At 47.8% G+C, this 17,209-nt stretch overlaps 1 protein-coding gene across 1 annotated transcript in view; it reads left to right on the top strand.

The window, feature by feature from the left end:
* The window catches only part of LOC122561484 (metabotropic glutamate receptor 3-like), a 256,129-nt gene that overhangs the window by 495 nt on the left and 238,425 nt on the right, over positions 1 to 17,209 (top strand). Inside the window, exon 2 of the mRNA XM_043713230.1 lies at positions 184 to 334. The gene's annotated coding sequence lies outside the window, so the exon portion shown is untranslated. The remainder of the gene's footprint in view (positions 1 to 183; positions 335 to 17,209) is intronic.

The following is a 17,209-nucleotide window of genomic DNA, read 5'->3' as shown; positions in this document are numbered from 1 at the left end:
CTCCCCTCCCCTCCCGTTCCCCCTCCCCTCCCGTTCCCATCTCCCTCCCCTCCTCCCCTCCTTTCCCATCTGCCCCCTCCTTTCTCCTCTGCCCCCTCCCCTCTGTCCCCCGGTAAGTTACTGTTGCGAGTGAACGGAGAGACGGGGCTGAGTTGAATTGATGTTCTTGTGTGATGTCCCAAGGCGGAGGGTCCGCACCGAGATCAGAAACTCGCTCCGAGTTGGCTTTGGCGAACCGGGGATCGAACTGTGCGCTCAGCCATTCCCAGTAAGGAGCTACAGAGTAACCGCAGGAACACCGGGCTCCCAGCACAACCAGCAGAATGAATAATCGGTAAGACCTTACAACTTTAATATGTAACAGAGTTTGCATTTGTCCTGAACAATCTGAATGTTAATAATGACAAGTGCTGAAGCTGAACAATACACTCAATTTCAAACCTATGCAGAAGACTTGACAATCCCCTGTTAAAGATGCTGTCTTTATTAGACTTAGAGACATTTGGAGATGGATTCTCTAGCATTAGCAATGCAATACTCCTTTGACGTCTTCAGCAAACGCTGCAAATGTCTTTGTAGAATCTCGTGGTTAAAATTTTCTGATATTTGAACGATCCTTACATTTCAATTCCGCGCAACGTGAAGCCAAATCAACGGGACATCAAGCGACTAGAGCGGGTTACCTTCTGAACTCTGTCGCTTTGTCCAGTAATATCTCTGGGCGATATTAACATTACGAGGTTAAAGAGTTATCCTCGATTTCGAGCTCATCCTTGTTTAATAACTGACATCTCATATTGCTAAAGACATTCTTTGTTAGCAGTTGCCTGTACTAATGGATAAATTTATATCATTTTTGCAATGTCTGCTTCCGTTGCTGTATTATAACACGCTGAAACCTGTACCCCTAAGGGGGCAGGGCAACTGAAATTGCTTATTAAAATGGGCACTTCGCTTCTGGTTTATTTGAGTGATTAATTAATAAATCAAGGTAATTTGGTCCTGGTAGATGCGAGTTACTTTCAGTGATTACTTGACATGTTGTGCAAATAGGCAAATTGAGACATTGAACATGTTTCATTCAATTATTTTTCCCTGAAAATAAAACATGATCGGCCAGGAATATCGAGTGTGCTTCTGGGGTTAAGAATCAGGAATTATAAGCAAATACTGGCTTGCTGTTGCTCTGTTATTCTATCTGGATGTAAAGGCAGGAACACAAGACTCCTTTAATTGCTGTCTATAATATCAGAAAGCCTGGATAATAAAACATTGTTGTTATAAAGGGGTATGATCAGGATCCTAAAAGTGTTTCACAAAAATCATTCTATAACGCTGGACTCTATCTATTTTAGTGTTTAAATCTTCTCAGGAATGCAGCATCTCCAATCAGTTCATTTCCAATCCTTACACCTTTAACAACATTTTCATTACCCGACCAGCCCCTGTTTCAGAAACTTCTGCTGGTCTGATCTCTGATTTCTTTGATCTCAGAGAGGTTCAGTGCCAGCATGATAAGCAGTGAATGCTCTCTCTACCGCAGCAGTGGAGAATGAGGGAAAAGCATTGAAACAAAGGTTTAGGACGAGTTAAGGAATGTATAATTTGTATAGCATTCTCAAAGCATTTGAATCTTTTATCATTCTTCAAAATCAATATTCAGTTTGGTTTAGATTATGGAATGTGCTTTTCTATTCTGCTGTTCCGATCTATGAAGAACTTGAGGCAGCATATTATTAAAATCTTCGGCAGTGAAGATAATGAACTAGTCACTACATTTTTCTTTATATTTACATTGTCATGTTAAATTGTGGTTTCTATCTATTTGTACAGTGCTTTGACTGTTTCACAGAAGCACTAACCTTTCAATGTTCCTTTCCCATTCATGGAGCTACAGCGGGTGCAGTTCCCTCATGTTGTTATCCATTGGATACTATATAAAAGAGTGACAGAGATAGCACTGTAACAATAACTCACTGCACAGAATGTGTTTGTCAGAGATTTGGTCAGGCTACGATTTGTGAAAAGAGCCTGGATTAGAATAGGATCTGAATAAAATGATCATTTACTTTTATTTCAGTGACAGATGTCACTGGATAACGTGCAATTAACTCTCATCTTACGCAATATAACACATTAGTACATGTGGATTTATTGATTTTAAGACAGCTTCATCAAAGTCTAAACCTTGTAGGCATGACCTGAACTGCCTTCCATGAAAAGAAACTCTTCTGCTTCTACTAATGTGACTAAGGTGGGATTAACGAAATGGTGAGGAAATCGACAGTAGCCGTGTGTACTTACCTTCTGAGCTATATAAATTAAGAAGGCACAAGGTTTGAATCTTAATTAGTGCTGAATAAGCTTCCATTAGTTAGGAATCCAGCCTCAAGTGACTGTCTGTGTGGGGATTTGCACATTCTCCCTGTGTCTGTGTAGGTTTCCTCTGGGTGCTCCGGTACCTCCCACAGTCCAAAGATGTGCAGGTTAGGTGAATTGGCCATGCTAAATTGCCCGCAGTGTTCAGGGATGCATGGGTTAAGTGGATTAGTCATGGGAAATGCAGGGTTACAGGGTAAGGAGTTGGAGGGTTGGAGTGGATTTGTTGGGCTGAATGGCCTGTTTCCACACTGAAGGGGTTCTATATAAAACAGTGACTGCAAAGAGGAAATGACTGACCTCAGTGAGTGTTTCGCTGAGGGGCAAATGGATCAGAATTCCTCTCGGATTGCTATCCCAGTTGGAAAGTAATCCGTGCATAGAAGGGGAGGACAGCTTGGGCTTAGCTCTGATGCCTCACAAGTCAAATAGACTGGACCTGATTGTGTATGAATAGTAATCTTTGAGGAGAAAGTGAGGTCTGCAGATGCTGGAGATCAGAGCTGAAAATGTGTTGCTGGAAAAGTGCAGCAGGTCAGGCAGCATCCAGGGAACAGGAGAATCAACGTTTCGGGCATAAGCCCTTCTTCAGGAATCATTCCTGAAGAAGGGCTTATGCCTGAAACGTCGATTCTCTATGAATAGTAATCACTTAGCTGATTTAGCAAGATGTCTGGGGTGGGGGGGTGCTGGTCCCTGGGACAACATAGCGCAGGGAGAACTGGATGCTGCTAAACTAAGTAAGTTGAAGAGAAATTAATGACAGAAACAGCTCTGGTCACACAGTGCATTAGAACAGCCTGGTGAAGGCATGGAGCGCATGGCCCTCTGACAAACATGCAGCATTCCTTCCAAAGACGACAGAACATCTTGTCCAAAAAAAACCCAAAGAACTGCGGATGCTGGAAATCTGAAACAAGAACAGAAATTGCTGGAGAAACTCAGCATCTGTGGAGAGAAAGAGTTAAAGTTTTGGATCTAACGATCCTTCATCAGAATATGTTCTATGCTTCTCCTAATGAAGCTTTCTTCAAATTTAGTTCTTTATTCCCGAATATGTGTTAAGACAAAATCCAAATGCCTGAATCTTCAGACCCTGATTGTCTGCAGTATGTATATGCATTGGGCTGTGGTTCCCTATGTATTTAAATACAGTATCAAAAATCCCCAAGTCACAGGGACTGGCAGGATGGAGGGTCTCGGGGTCTAGCAATATATTATGACGACCTCTCTCCCTTCTTTGTACAGCCCTATGTCCAGCCCTCCAATGTCTTTAAACCTGTTATCAACACAGACAACGCTGGACATTCATGATGGGTCTGACAGCAATTGTGGAGAGAAAGAGAACTAATGGTTCAGTTCTAGATGTTTTTCTGCTGTGTATTTCCAGGATTTTCTGTTTATTTCAGATTCCCAGCATCCACAATATTTTGCCTTTTATCTCTGAAAGTGCAGTTCCTCCCAAATCCATTCTCATCTTTCCTGGAGTTTGTTAAACCCTTTCAATCCAAACTTCAGGACCTGTCAGAGTGTCGAGGTGCCTCTGCTCAACATTCCAGATGATGATGATGGATAGTTTGATGGTGGTAACCCATTCCCTCTTCGTCCTTCTCAATCTTCTTGCAGTCTTTGACATGGTGAGCACACAATCGTCTTCCAATATCTCTCCACTGTCGCTGTGTCTGGGACTGGGGCAGTTCCATCTGATCATGGCCAGAGAATGATTTGTGATGGTTTTTCTTCCAGCCCCTGCACTGTTTCTGCTGGTGTCCCCTAAAAGGTGATCCTTGGCCCCACTGTTCTACCCTCGTTGGTATTATCTGAAAAGCACAGTGAGAATCTTCACTTGTTCCTGATGATAACCAGCTCTGCTCGGTAGCACCTCTCCCTGTCCCTCCACTGTTGCTAAAATATCAGACTGATTATCCAGCATCTACTACTGGCTGAGCACAAATTTTCTCTTGTTAAATATTAGCCCAGTGTTTCATATTCAAGACATCACAACTGTTTCTTTCCACCACCCCAACTGCAGCCCACATCATCACCTGCTGCTTAAACTCTTATTCATAGCTGCACAAAGTCTCAACTAGATTATTCCAAAACACTCCAAAAATCTCTCACATTTTACCCTCCGTAAACGTGAGGTCATCCTGAATTGACAGCAAGCCCTTTCACCTCTGTGCTCTGCTACATTGGCTTCTGGTTGTAATTTTGAAGTTTTCACCCTTGTTTTCAAATACCCCCATCACCTCACTCCTTCCCAAAGTCTGTTACAACCAGACAACAGGTAATGTTTCCAACTTCTTACACTTCCACAAGGACACCCGAATTGTTAAGGTCTAGGTGAGGAGGGATGAATTGTCTCCCCTTCCTTATACACCTGTCCCTTGGTTGGTTGTAACATGATTAACTTGGCAAAGATTCCTCCATTGTATTTGTCTTTATCTCAGAACAAATATGTTTTAAAAAGAAACCAGTTCAACCAGCTTTCTAGAGTCACTGAAAAAAGTGATTTTTAGCTACAAAGCATATAATGAAATAACATTGTACACACACACATGCACATACTACAAAACAAATCCTAAAAAGATAAAAGAGGTACAGATCAGCTATTAGGGTGGTTTGTGAAGAGTAAATAGTGAAATAGTGACATTTGAACAGTTGATTTTGGGATTCTTCACGTTGCTGTTTGTTGGAATCCTTTAACATTTGTTTCTGGCAGCACTAAACTCACTTCTTTTGCCCTTTTTCCTTGATTTGTTGATTGGTTTCTCCTGCCCAAAATCCACAAACCTGACAGCCCCGGCCGACCCATCGTCTCCGCCTGCTCCTGCCCCACCAAACTCATCTCTGCATACCTCGACACGGTCCTGTCCCCCTTAGTCCAAGAACTCCCCACCTACGTTCGGGACACCACCCACGCCCTCCACCTCCTCCATGATTTTCGCTTCCCCGGTCTCCAACGCCTTATCTTCACCATGGACATCCAGTCCCTGTACATCTCCATCCCCCATCACGAAGGACTTAAAGCCCTTCGCTTTTTCCTTTCCCGCCGTACCGACCAGTACCCTTCTACTGACACCCTCCTTCAACTGACTGAACTGGTCCACACCCTGAACAACTTCTCTTTCCAATCCTCCCACTTCCTCCAAACCAAAGGAGTAGCCATGGGCACCCGCATGGGCCCCATCAATGCCTGCCTCTTCGTAGGATATGTGGAACAGTCCATCTTCCACAGCTGCACTGGCACCACCCCCCACCTTTTCCTCCGCTACATCGATGACTGTATCGGCGCTGCCTCGTGCTCCCACGAGGAGGTTGAACAGTTCATCCACTTTACCAACACCTTCCACCCCGACCTCAAATTCACCTGGACCGTCTCAGACTCCTCCCTCCCCTTCCTAGACCTTTCCATTTCTAATGGGGTTCTCCTGCTCCATAACAATCGACACAGATTCCTGAAGAAGGGCTTATGCCCGAAATGTCGATTCTCCTGCTCCTTGGATGCTGCCTGACCTGCTGCGCTTTTCCAGCAACACATTTTCAGCTCTGATCTCCAGCATCTGCAGACCTCACTTTCTCCTTCTAGTGAGAGGATCCTTTTGCCTGCAATGTAGGGTGACATGTGGCCAGTTCTTTGTCTGTGACCAATTCGGTACACAAACACTTGAAACCCCGTTAGTAAACCATGGTACTCCCTAAATCTAATGCTGCCCCTTTCTCTACCTCTGCCCCTGTCTTTCGCACTCTCTTCCTTTAAGACATAAAACAGACTTCTTTGACCAAGGTTTTGTCCGATCTGATCTCACAATTTTGTTTATCTGTGGCTCTGTGTCGTACTGTTTTATCATAGTCCTAAGAAAAAGATTCTGGAATTATGTTACATTAAAGACATTACAGGAGTTGTTAACTTGCTGAGACTAAGACGTCAAACTAAGCATGGGATTAGGAGTAGTGTGCTTTCATGGATGGGGAACTGATGAGCAGACAGGAAGCAAAGGGTAGGGATAAACGGGTCCTTTTCCAAATGGCAAGCAGTAGCTAGTGGGGCACTGCAAAGATGATCCAACTATTGACAATATTTAACACTGGGAGAAAGTGAGGACTGCAGATGCTGGAGATCAGAGCTGAAAAATGTGTTGCTGGAAAAGCGCAGCAGGTCAGGCAGCATCCAAGGAGCAGGAGCTGCAATCTTCTTCCCAACCTCTCAGTCCCCACCCCCTCTCTGGCCTATCACCCTCACCTTAACCTCCTTCCACCTATCGAATTCCTAAAGCCCCTCCCCCAAGTCCTTCCTCCCTACCTTTTATCTTAGTCTGCTTGGCACAACCTCCTCATTCCTGAAGAAGGGCTTATGCCCGAAACGTCGACTCTCCTGCTCCTTGGATGTTGCCTGACCTGCTGCGCTTTTCCAGCAACACATTTTTCAGCAATATTTATCATTGATTTAGATGTTTGAACCAAATGTAGTGTTTCCAAGTTTGGAGACTGCACAAAGCTGGGTGGGAGAATGGAGTGGAATGGCACAGTGGCTCAGTGGTTAGCACTGCTGCCTCATAGCACAGGGTTTCTCCTGCTCCATAACAATTCTGAGAGTTCCTCTGCTTGACACACCAATTGATTTTGTTTTTGCTGAGGTCAATTCTTGGGAATCAGTTGTTCAGTTTGACAATCCCAAAGAGATCTCCATGTGCTGGACTGATTGTGCATTAGGCAGCATCGTCAGTTCCACAATCAAACGTGGATATGGCAGTAAATTCATTTCAAACGTTGTAAAGATCTCGTGCAAGAGCAATTTCTTTTTTAGCTCCTGTTTCAACCAAGTCTTTCCAGTTCTGTGATTTCAAAGCTATCATATATAGTTGTAATGTCTCATCTTGTTTTATTGCCACTTCGACAGTTAGTTTTAATGATTTTAAGCACTGGATTTTGATTGGTGCAGTTAAGATGTTTTTAGCCAATTTTTTTCCTCACAACAAGAAGTGAGTGTTGGCAACAGATGTCATGAAAGATAATCTGTGGGTTGAGCTGATACTTAACATGGAGCTTGTATTCCTGTAATGTGAGTTTCTAACACTCAGTTTGTGTAGATGTGGATTAACAAGCTCACTCATGATCTGTGATCGGTTATGATTTCAAACTCGCATCATTATAAATAGACAAAAATCTAAAATACCCTTTTGCAATTGAGAATTCTTCTTCCTCTGTTTGTGAATAAGTTTACTCCAAGTGCACTACCAATCTGCTTACTATTGTGACAAATGTTTTAGTCATTCATGGGATATTGGCACCACTTGCTGGACCAGCAATTATTGCCCATTCCAAATTGCCCAAAGAGTCACCACATTGCTGTGGGTCTGGAGTCACATGTAGACCAGAGACCAGGTAAGGATGACAGATTCCCTCCCTGAAGATATTAATAATCATCACAGGTATTGTTTATGAGACCAGATTTAATTTCAGATTTATCAATTGAGTTTAAAATTCAGCAGCTGCCATAGTGAGATTTGAACCCATATTCCACAAGCATTAGCCTTGGCCTCTGAGTTACCAGTCAAGATTAGAGTGATGCTGGAAAAGTACAGCAGGTCATGCAGCATCTGAGGAGCAGGAAAGCAGAAGCCCTTCATCAGGAATCTCTAGCATCTCCTTACTTTCACCTCTGATTTACCAGTCTAGTGTGTCTCTGAGTCTGCAACTTAGAAGGGAGTTATTTCTGCAGAAGGTAGACACAATCCTCCAAAAGGATTTATATTTGAAGCCAAGGTTTCTTATTTTGTATTATCTTCATCATCATTGTGAGGTTCTTGGGACAGAGATACCTAGGACTGTATCTTACAGCTTTGTTCGCTAAGTATCAGTTTTATTGAGTTCTCCCTGGAGATCTCTATGACTCTCTGAGGCCGGGTGAGACCTCTTGAAGTATGTTACAAACTCATCTCACCAACGATTGACCTTGCCCCTATGGCACCACTCCTGTAGGATTCTCGAGCCATTGTACCACCTGTCATTCCTGGAAATACTCTCTCCACTGCTGAGATTTCCTGGAATTCACCCATCATGCATCTAGACAAGCACTGTCAGTCAGGAAGCCCAGCATGGTTCCTGGCATTTACCCAGAACATGGCAGATCAGGGGAAATATGGTCTTTGCCTTGTGGTCAGGGACCTGGAGATTCTAATGGATGGATGGCATTCTCTTTTCCCAAAACAAGATCACAACTTCAGACCATGCCCACCTGGACCAAGGTTGCCATCCTGGGTGCCACAATGGCTCAGTGGTTAGCACTGCTGCCTCACAGCACCAGAGTCACAGGTTCAATTCCAGCCTCGGGCGACTGTCCGTGTGGAATTTGCACATTCTCCCTGTGTCTGCGTGGGTTTCCTCCAGGTGCTCCGGTTACCTCCCACAGTCACAAAGATGTGCGAGTCAGGTGAATTGGCCATGCTAAATTGCCTGTAGTGTTAGGTGCATTAGTAAGAGGGAAATGTGTCTGGGTGGGTTACTCTTCAGAGGGTCGGTGTGGACTGGTTGGGCCAATGGGCATGTTTCCACACTGTAGGGAATCTAATGTAAATCTAATGTAGTCAATCCAATCCCAGTCTTTAGGAGGAATGTCCATCACTCGAGGAGTAAGGTCAATGATCTTCAGTCCATCTACGTAAATATTACTACATTTTCATGATACCTTACATTCTCTTCATAACTACCATTCTACCCAACTCCCAACACGGCATATGCTCTACTGCTGTTGCCGGCAACATCTTTCCCACTCGCCCTCACCCACCCCAAACCCGAACACCACTATCCCTCCATGCTGTCTGTGTGGTCCACTTACTCACTCAGGACCTCTCCCTCACCTGTACCAATAGTAACAGCTGTGCCACCTACTTTCAGCCCACTCATTACCTGCCTCTCTCACAGTCTCTGAAGAAAACAGCCCCCAGGAGGGGGAGCGAGTCAAGACACAAGATGACCTGCCTGACATTTGGCTCCTCACTCATCATGTGAACAGCGTCCTGACTCGGACCACCCACAGTACTTTACCAACCAAGATCCAGCCTCCAGACTGACTGTGTCCCAGCCCCCAGACTGACTGTGTCCCAGCCCCCAGACTGACTGTGTCCCAGACTGACCGTGCCCCAGCCCTCAGACTGACTGTGCCCCAGCCCCCAAACTGACCATGTCCTAGTCCCAGACTGACCGTGTCCCAGCCTCAGACTGACCGTGTCCCATACCCCAGACTGACCATGTCCATACACCAGACCGACTGTGTCCCAGCCCCCAGACTGACCGTGTCCTAACCTCCAAACTGACCGTGTCCCAGCCTCCAGATTGACTGTGTCCCAGCCCACAGACTGACCGTGTCCATATCCCAGACTGACCATGTCCATACACTAGATTCACCGTATCCCAGCCCCAGACTAACCATATCCCAACCCCCAGACTGACCGTATCCCATACCCCAGACTGACCATGTCCATGCCCCCAGACTGACCGTGTCCCAACCCTCAGACTGACCATGTCCATACCCCAGTCTGACCATGTCCATACCACAGTCTGACCGTGTCCCAGTCCCCAGACGGACAGTGTCCATACCCCAGACTGACGGTATCCCAGCCCCCAGACTGACCGTGTTCCAGCCCCCAGACTGACCATTTCCATACCCCAGACTGACCATGTTCCAGCACCAGACTGACAGGCTGACCGCATTGGAGCCACAGACTGACCGTGTCCCATATCCTAGACTGACTGTATCCCAACCCCCAGACTGACCGTGTCCCAGCCCCAGACTGACCATGCCCCAGCACCAGACTGATTGTGTCCATATCCCAGATTGGCCGTGTCCCATACCCCAAACTGACCGTGTCCCATACCCCAGTCTGACCATTTCCATACCCCAGACTGACCGTGTCCCAGCACCAGACTTACCGTGTCCATACCCCAAGCTGACCATGTCCATACCCCAGACTGACCGTATCCCAATCCCCAGACTGACCATGTCCCAGTCCCCAGACTAACCGTATCCGATCCCCAGACTGACCGTGTCCCATACTCCAGACTGACCGTGTCCCATACTCCAGACTGACCGTGTCCCATACTCCAGACTGACCGTGTCCCATAATCCAGACTGACCGTGTCCCATAATCCAGACCGACCGTGTCCCATACTCTAGACTGACCGTGTCCCAACCCCGAGACTGACAGTGTCCATACCCCAGAATGACTGTGTAACCGTCCACAGACTGGCCGCATTGGAGCCACAGACTAACCGTGTCCCAGCCCCAGACTGACCGTGTCCATAACCCAGACTGACCATGTCCAAGCACCAGACGGACCATGTCCCAGCCCCCAGACTGACCGCATTGGGGCCACAGACTGACCGTGTCCCAGCCCCATTCTGACCGTATCCATACCGCAGACTGACCATGTCCCATACCCCAAACTGACCGTGTCCATACCCCAGTCTGACCGCATTGAAGCCACAGACTGACCGTGTCCCATACCCCAGACTGACCGCATTGGAGCCACAGACTGACCGTGTCCCAGCCCGATTCTGACCATATCCATAACCCAGACTGACCGTGTCCCATACCCCAGGCTGACCGCATTGGAGCCACAGACTGACCGTGTCCCATATCCTAGACTGACTGTATCCCAACCCCCAGACTGACCGTGTCCCAGCCCCAGACTGACCGTGTCCCAGCCCCAGACTGACCATGCCCCAGCACCAGACTGATTGTGTCCATATCCCAGAATGGCCGTGTCCCATACCCCAAACTGACCGTGTCCCATACCCCAGTCTGACCATTTCCATACCCCAGACTGACCGTGTCCCAGCACCAGACTGACCGTGTCCATACCCCAAGCTGACCATGTCCATACCCCAGACTGACCGTATCCCAATCCCCAGGCTGACAGTGTCCCAGCCCCCAGACTGACCACGTCCCAGTCCCCAGACTAACCGTATCCGATCCCCAGACTGACCGTGTCCCATACTCCAGACTGACCGTGTCCCATACTCTAGACTGATCGTGTCCCAACCCCGAGACTGACCGTGTCCATAACCCAGACTGACCATGTCCAAGCACCAGACTGACCGTGTCCCAGCCTCCAGACGGACCATGTCCCAGCCCCCAGACTGACCGCATTGGAGCCACAGATTGACCGTGTCCCAGCCCCATTCTGACCGTATCCATACTGCAGACTGACCATGTCCCATACCCCAAACTGACCGTGTCCATACCCCAGTCTGACCGCATTGGAGCCACAGACTGACCGTGTCCCATACCCCAGACTGACCGCATTGGAGCCACAGACTGACCGTGTCCCAGCCCCATTCTGACCATATCCATAACCCAGACTGACCGTGTCCCATACCCCAGGCTGACCGCGTTGGAGCCACAGACTGACCGTGTCCCAGCCCCATTCTGACCATATCCATAACCCAGACTGACCGTGTCCCAGCACCAGACGGACCATGTCCCAGCCCCCAGACTGACCGCATTGGAGCCACAGACTGACCGTGTCCCAGTCCCATTCTGACCGTATCCATACCTCAGACTGACCGTGTCCCAGCTCCCAGACTGACCGTGTCCCAGCTCCCAGACTGACCGTGTCCCAGCTCCCAGACTGACCGTGTCCCAACTCCCAGACTGACCCTGTCCCAGCCCCCAGACTGACCGTATCCAATCTCCAGACTGACCATGTCCCAGCACCAGACTGATTGTGTCCATATCCCAGATTGGCCGTGTCCCATACCCCAAACTGACCGTGTCCATACCCCAGTCTGACCATTTCCATACCCCAGTCTGACCATTTCCATACCCCAGACTGCCATACCCCAGTCTGACCATTTCCATACCCCAGACTGACCATGTCCCAGCACCAGACTGACCGTGTCCATACCCCAAGCTGACCATGTCCATACCCCAGATTGACCGTATCCCAACCCCCAGACTTACCGTGTCCCAGCCCCCAGACTGACCATGTCCCAGCCCCAGACTGACCGTATCCCAGCCCCAGACTGACCTTGTCCTTACCCTAGACTGGCCGTGTCCATACACCAGACTGACCATGTCCATACCCCAGACTGACCATGTCCCAGCATCAGACTGACTGTGGCCATACCCCAGACTGACCGTGTCCCAAACCCCAGACTGACCGTGTCCATACCCCAGACTGATCGTGTCCCAAACCCTAGACTGACCATGTCCCATACCCCAGACTGACCGTGTCCATACCCCAGACTGACCGTGTCCATACACCAGACTGACCATGTCCATACCCCAGACTGACAGTGTCCCAAACCCCAGACTGACCATGTCCATACCCCAGACTGACAGTGTCCCAAACCCCAGACTGACAGTGTCCCAAACCCCAGACTGATCGTGTCCATACCCCAGACTGATCGTGTCCATACCCCAGACTGACTGTGTCCCATACCCCAGACTGACCGTGTCCCATACCCCAGACTGACCGTGTGCATACTGCAGACTGATCGTATCCCAGCCCCAGACTGACCGTGTCCCAGCCCCCAGACTGACCGTGTCCCATACCTCAGGCTGACCGTGTCCATACCCCAGACTTACCATATCCCAGCCCCAAACTGACCGTATCCCAGCCCCCAGACTGACCATGTCCGTACACCAGACTGACTGTGGCCAATACCCAGACTGACCGTATCCCAGCCCCAGACTGACTGTATCCCAGCCCCCAGACTGACCGTGTCCCATACCCCAGACTGACCGTGTCCATACCCCAGACTGACCGTGTCCCATACCCCAGACTGACCGTGTCCATACCCCAGACTGACCGTGTCCATACCCCAGACTGACCGTGTCCATACCCCAGACTGACCGTGTCCATACCCCAGACTGACCGTGTCCATACCCCAGACTGACCGTGTCCATACCCCAGACTGACCGTGTCCATACCCCAGACTGACCGTGTCCATACCCCAGACTGACCGTGTCCATACCCCAGACTGACCGTGTCCATACCCCAGACTGACCGTGTCCATACCCCAGACTGACCGTGTCCATACACAGTCAGTCTGGGGGCTGGGACACAGTCAGTCTGGGGTAAGGACAAGGTCAGCAGGTCAGGCAGCATCCAGGGAACAGGAGAATCGACATTTCGGGCATAAGCCCTTCTTCAGGCTTATGCCCGAAATGTCGATTCTCCTGTTCCCTGGATGCTGCCTGACCTGCTGACCTTGTCCTTACCCCAGACTGACTGTGTCCCAGCCCCCAGACTGACTGTGCCCATACCCCTGACTGACCATGTCCCAGCCCCAGACTGACCGTGTCTCAGCCCCCAGACTGACTATATCCTAGCCCCTGGACTGGTATTGGAAGCTGCCTTGACTTATCCCCCATGACTGACTGAGGGGGTGGGGAGCTGCTGACCGGTTTCATTGCTGCAGTTCTGTGGTAATGGTCACATGGCAATAGAATACAGTGAGCATTGTATCTCTGGCTGAGGGGCAAGGCACAAGAGTCACAACAAGGTATCCAGTCGGTTCAAACGGATCATTCCTGGAGTTTCCCCTTTTGGGGAATGCCATATTTTATATGGACAATTCTAGGAAATAATTTCCAAAACTTAGGAAGAAGGAATTAAAGCATCAAGTCATGCCACATGTGGCACTACATTTGACAGTAATTTAGGAATACATTCGTTTTTTCAATCATCATAAGACCTTAAGACACAGGAGCAGAAATTAGGCCATTCAGCCCATCAAGTCTGCTCTGCCATTCAATCATGGCTGATAAGTTTCTCAACCCCATTCTCCCGCTTTCTCTCTGTAACCCTTGATCCTCCTGATAATCACGAACCTCTCTATCTCAGTCTTAAATGTACTCTATGATCCAGCCTCTACATCCTTCTGTGGCAGTGAATTCCATAGATCCCCCAATCTCTGGCTGAAGAAGTTTCTCCTTATCTCCGTTCTAAAAGGTCTTCCCTTTACTCTAAGACTGTGCCCTCAGCTCCTAGTCTCTCCTACCAATGGAAACATCTTCCCAACATCCACTCTATCCAGGCTGTTCAGTATTCTTTAAGTTTCAATTAGATCACCCCTCAAGCTTCTAAACTCCATCGAGTATACACCCAGAGTCCTCTAATGTTCCTCATATGTTAAGCTGTTCATTCCTGGGACCATTCTTGTAAACCTCCTCTGCACACGCACCAGGGCCAGTACATCCTTCCTGAGATATAGGACCCAAAACTGCGCACAATACTCCAAATGTGGTCTGACCAGAGCCTTACAGAGCCTCAGAAGTACATCCCTGCTTTTATATTCAAGACCTCTCAAAATAAATGCCATCATTGCATTTGCTTTTTTAACCTCTGACTTAACCTGCAAGTTTACCTTGAGAGAATCCTGGACTAGAACTCCCAAATCTCTTTGCATTTTAGATTTCTGAATTTTCTCCCCATTTAGAAAATAGTCCATGCCTGAATTCTTCCCCCCAAAGTGTATGACCTCACACTTTCCCATGTGATACTTCACCTGTCACTTCTTTGCCCACTTCCTAACCTGTCCAAATCCTGCTGCAGTCACCCCACCTCCTCAATGCTACCTATTCCTTTACCTATCTTTGTATCATATGCAAACTTAGCCAGAATGCCCTCAGTTCCTTCATCTAGATCATTAGTGTCTAAAGTGAAAGGTTGTGGTCCCAACACTGACCCTTGTGGATCACCACTTATCACTGGCTGCCATCCTGAGAAGGATCCTTTTATCCCCATTCTCTGCTTTCTGCCAGACAGCCAAGTTTCTATCCATGCTGCACCTTGCTCTCACACCATAGGCCCTTATCTTACTCAGTAGACTCCTGTGTGGCACCTTGTCAAAGGACTCTTGAAGTCCAAGTAGATAATATCTATTGGTTCTCCTTGGTCTAACCTGTTGTTACTTCCTCAAAAGATTCCAGCAGATTTGTCAAGTATGACTTCCCCTTGATGAAACCATGCTGACTTTTCCCTATTTTACCACACACTTGAGTATTCAGAAATCTCATCCTTCACAATGGATTCCAAGATCTTACCCATGGCCAAGGTTTTACTAATCGGTCTGTAATTTTCCATCTTTTGCCTCAGTCCCTTTTTAAGCAAGGGTGTCACTTTAGCAGTTTTCCAGCCCTCTGGAACCCTCCACGATGCCAGCAATTCCTGAAAGATCACTACTAATGCCACCTCAATCTCTTCAGCTATGTCCCTTAGAGCTCTGGGGTGTAGTCCATCTGGTCCAGGTGATTTATCCACCTTCAGTTTTTCTAGCACCTTCTCCTTGGTGATGGCCACCATACTCAGCTCTGCCCCCTCACTCTTTTGAATATTTGGGATATTACTTGTGTCTTCCACCATGAAGACTGACGCAAAGTAATTATTCAGTGTCTCAGCCATTTCCTTGTTACCTGCGACTATCTCAGTGTCATTTTCCAGCAGCCCAATGTTCACTTTTGCCTCTCTTCTGCCCTTATGTATCTAAAAATACTCTTACAGCCTTCCTTTATATTACTGGCTAAATTACCCTCATATTTAATCTTCTCCCACCTTATTTCTTTTTTTGTTGCCCTCTGTAGGTCTTTGTAAGCTTCCCAATCCTCTGGTTTCCCACTGCACTTCGCCACATTATATGCTTTCTCTTTAGCCTTTTTGCTATCCGTGACTTCCCTAGTCCACCATGATTGCCTCACCCTCCCTGTTTCATCTTTTTTCTCAGGATGAATCACTGCTCTGCCTCCTGAATTACTCCCAGAAACTCCTGTCATTGCTGTTCCGCTATCTTTCTTGCTGGGCTCCTCTCTCAGCCAATTCTACCCAGCTCCTCCCTCATGCCTTTATTCAGCTGTAATACTATTACTTCTGATTCTATCTTCTCCCTCTCAAATTGCAGACTAAATTTGATCATGTTATGATCACTGCTTCCTAAGGGTTCCTTCACCTTAAACTCCCTTATCTAAGAGGAGGCAGGGGTGGCCTTGGCTGATGAGGGAAAGTCAAAAGAGAAAAAGTATAACATAGCAAAGATAAGTGGGAAAATGGAGGACTGGGAAGCTTTTAAAGAACAACAGGGGATTACTAAGAAGGAAATACGCAGAGCAAAAATGAGGCACGAAGGTAAACTGGCCAAAAATATAAAGGAGGATAGTAAAAGCTTTTTTAGGTATGTGAAAGGGAAAAAAATGGTTAAGACTAACATTGGGCCCTTGAAGACAGAAACAGGGGAATATATTACAGGGAACAAAGAAATGGCAGAAGAGTTGCATTGGTACTTCAGATCTGTGAGGAGAAAGTGAGGTCTGCAGATGCTGGAGATCAAAGTTGAAACTTTATTGCTGGAACAGCACAGCAGGTCAGGCAGCATCCAGGGAACAGGAGATTCGACGTTTCGGGCACAGGCCCTTCTTCAGGAATGAGCAGAGAGTGTTCAGCAGGAGAAGATAAAAGGTAGGGAGGAGGGACTTGGAGGAGGGGCGTTGGAAATGTGATAGGTGGAAAGAGGTCAAGGTGAGGGTGATAGGTTGGAGTAGGATGGAGGCGGAGAGGTCAACAAGAAGACTGCAGGTCAGGAAGGCGACGTGGTCGACGGTGCCCTCCACCGCATCTCCTCCACTTCCAACTCCCCTCCTCCAAGTCCCTCCTCCCTACCTTTTATCTTCTCCTGCTGAACACTCTCTGCTCATTCCTGAAGAAGGGCATGTGCCCGAAACGTCGAATCTTCTGTTCCCTAGATGCTGCCTGACCTGCTGTGCAGTTCCAGCAATAAAGTTTCAACCAGTTACTACAGCTAACAGGTTCGTGATGCCAACATTGTTGGC

This window comes from Chiloscyllium plagiosum, chromosome 23 (genome assembly GCF_004010195.1).
Source record: "Chiloscyllium plagiosum isolate BGI_BamShark_2017 chromosome 23, ASM401019v2, whole genome shotgun sequence".
NCBI lineage: Eukaryota > Metazoa > Chordata > Chondrichthyes > Orectolobiformes > Hemiscylliidae > Chiloscyllium > Chiloscyllium plagiosum.
This window is presented reverse-complemented; position numbering and strand designations above follow the sequence as displayed.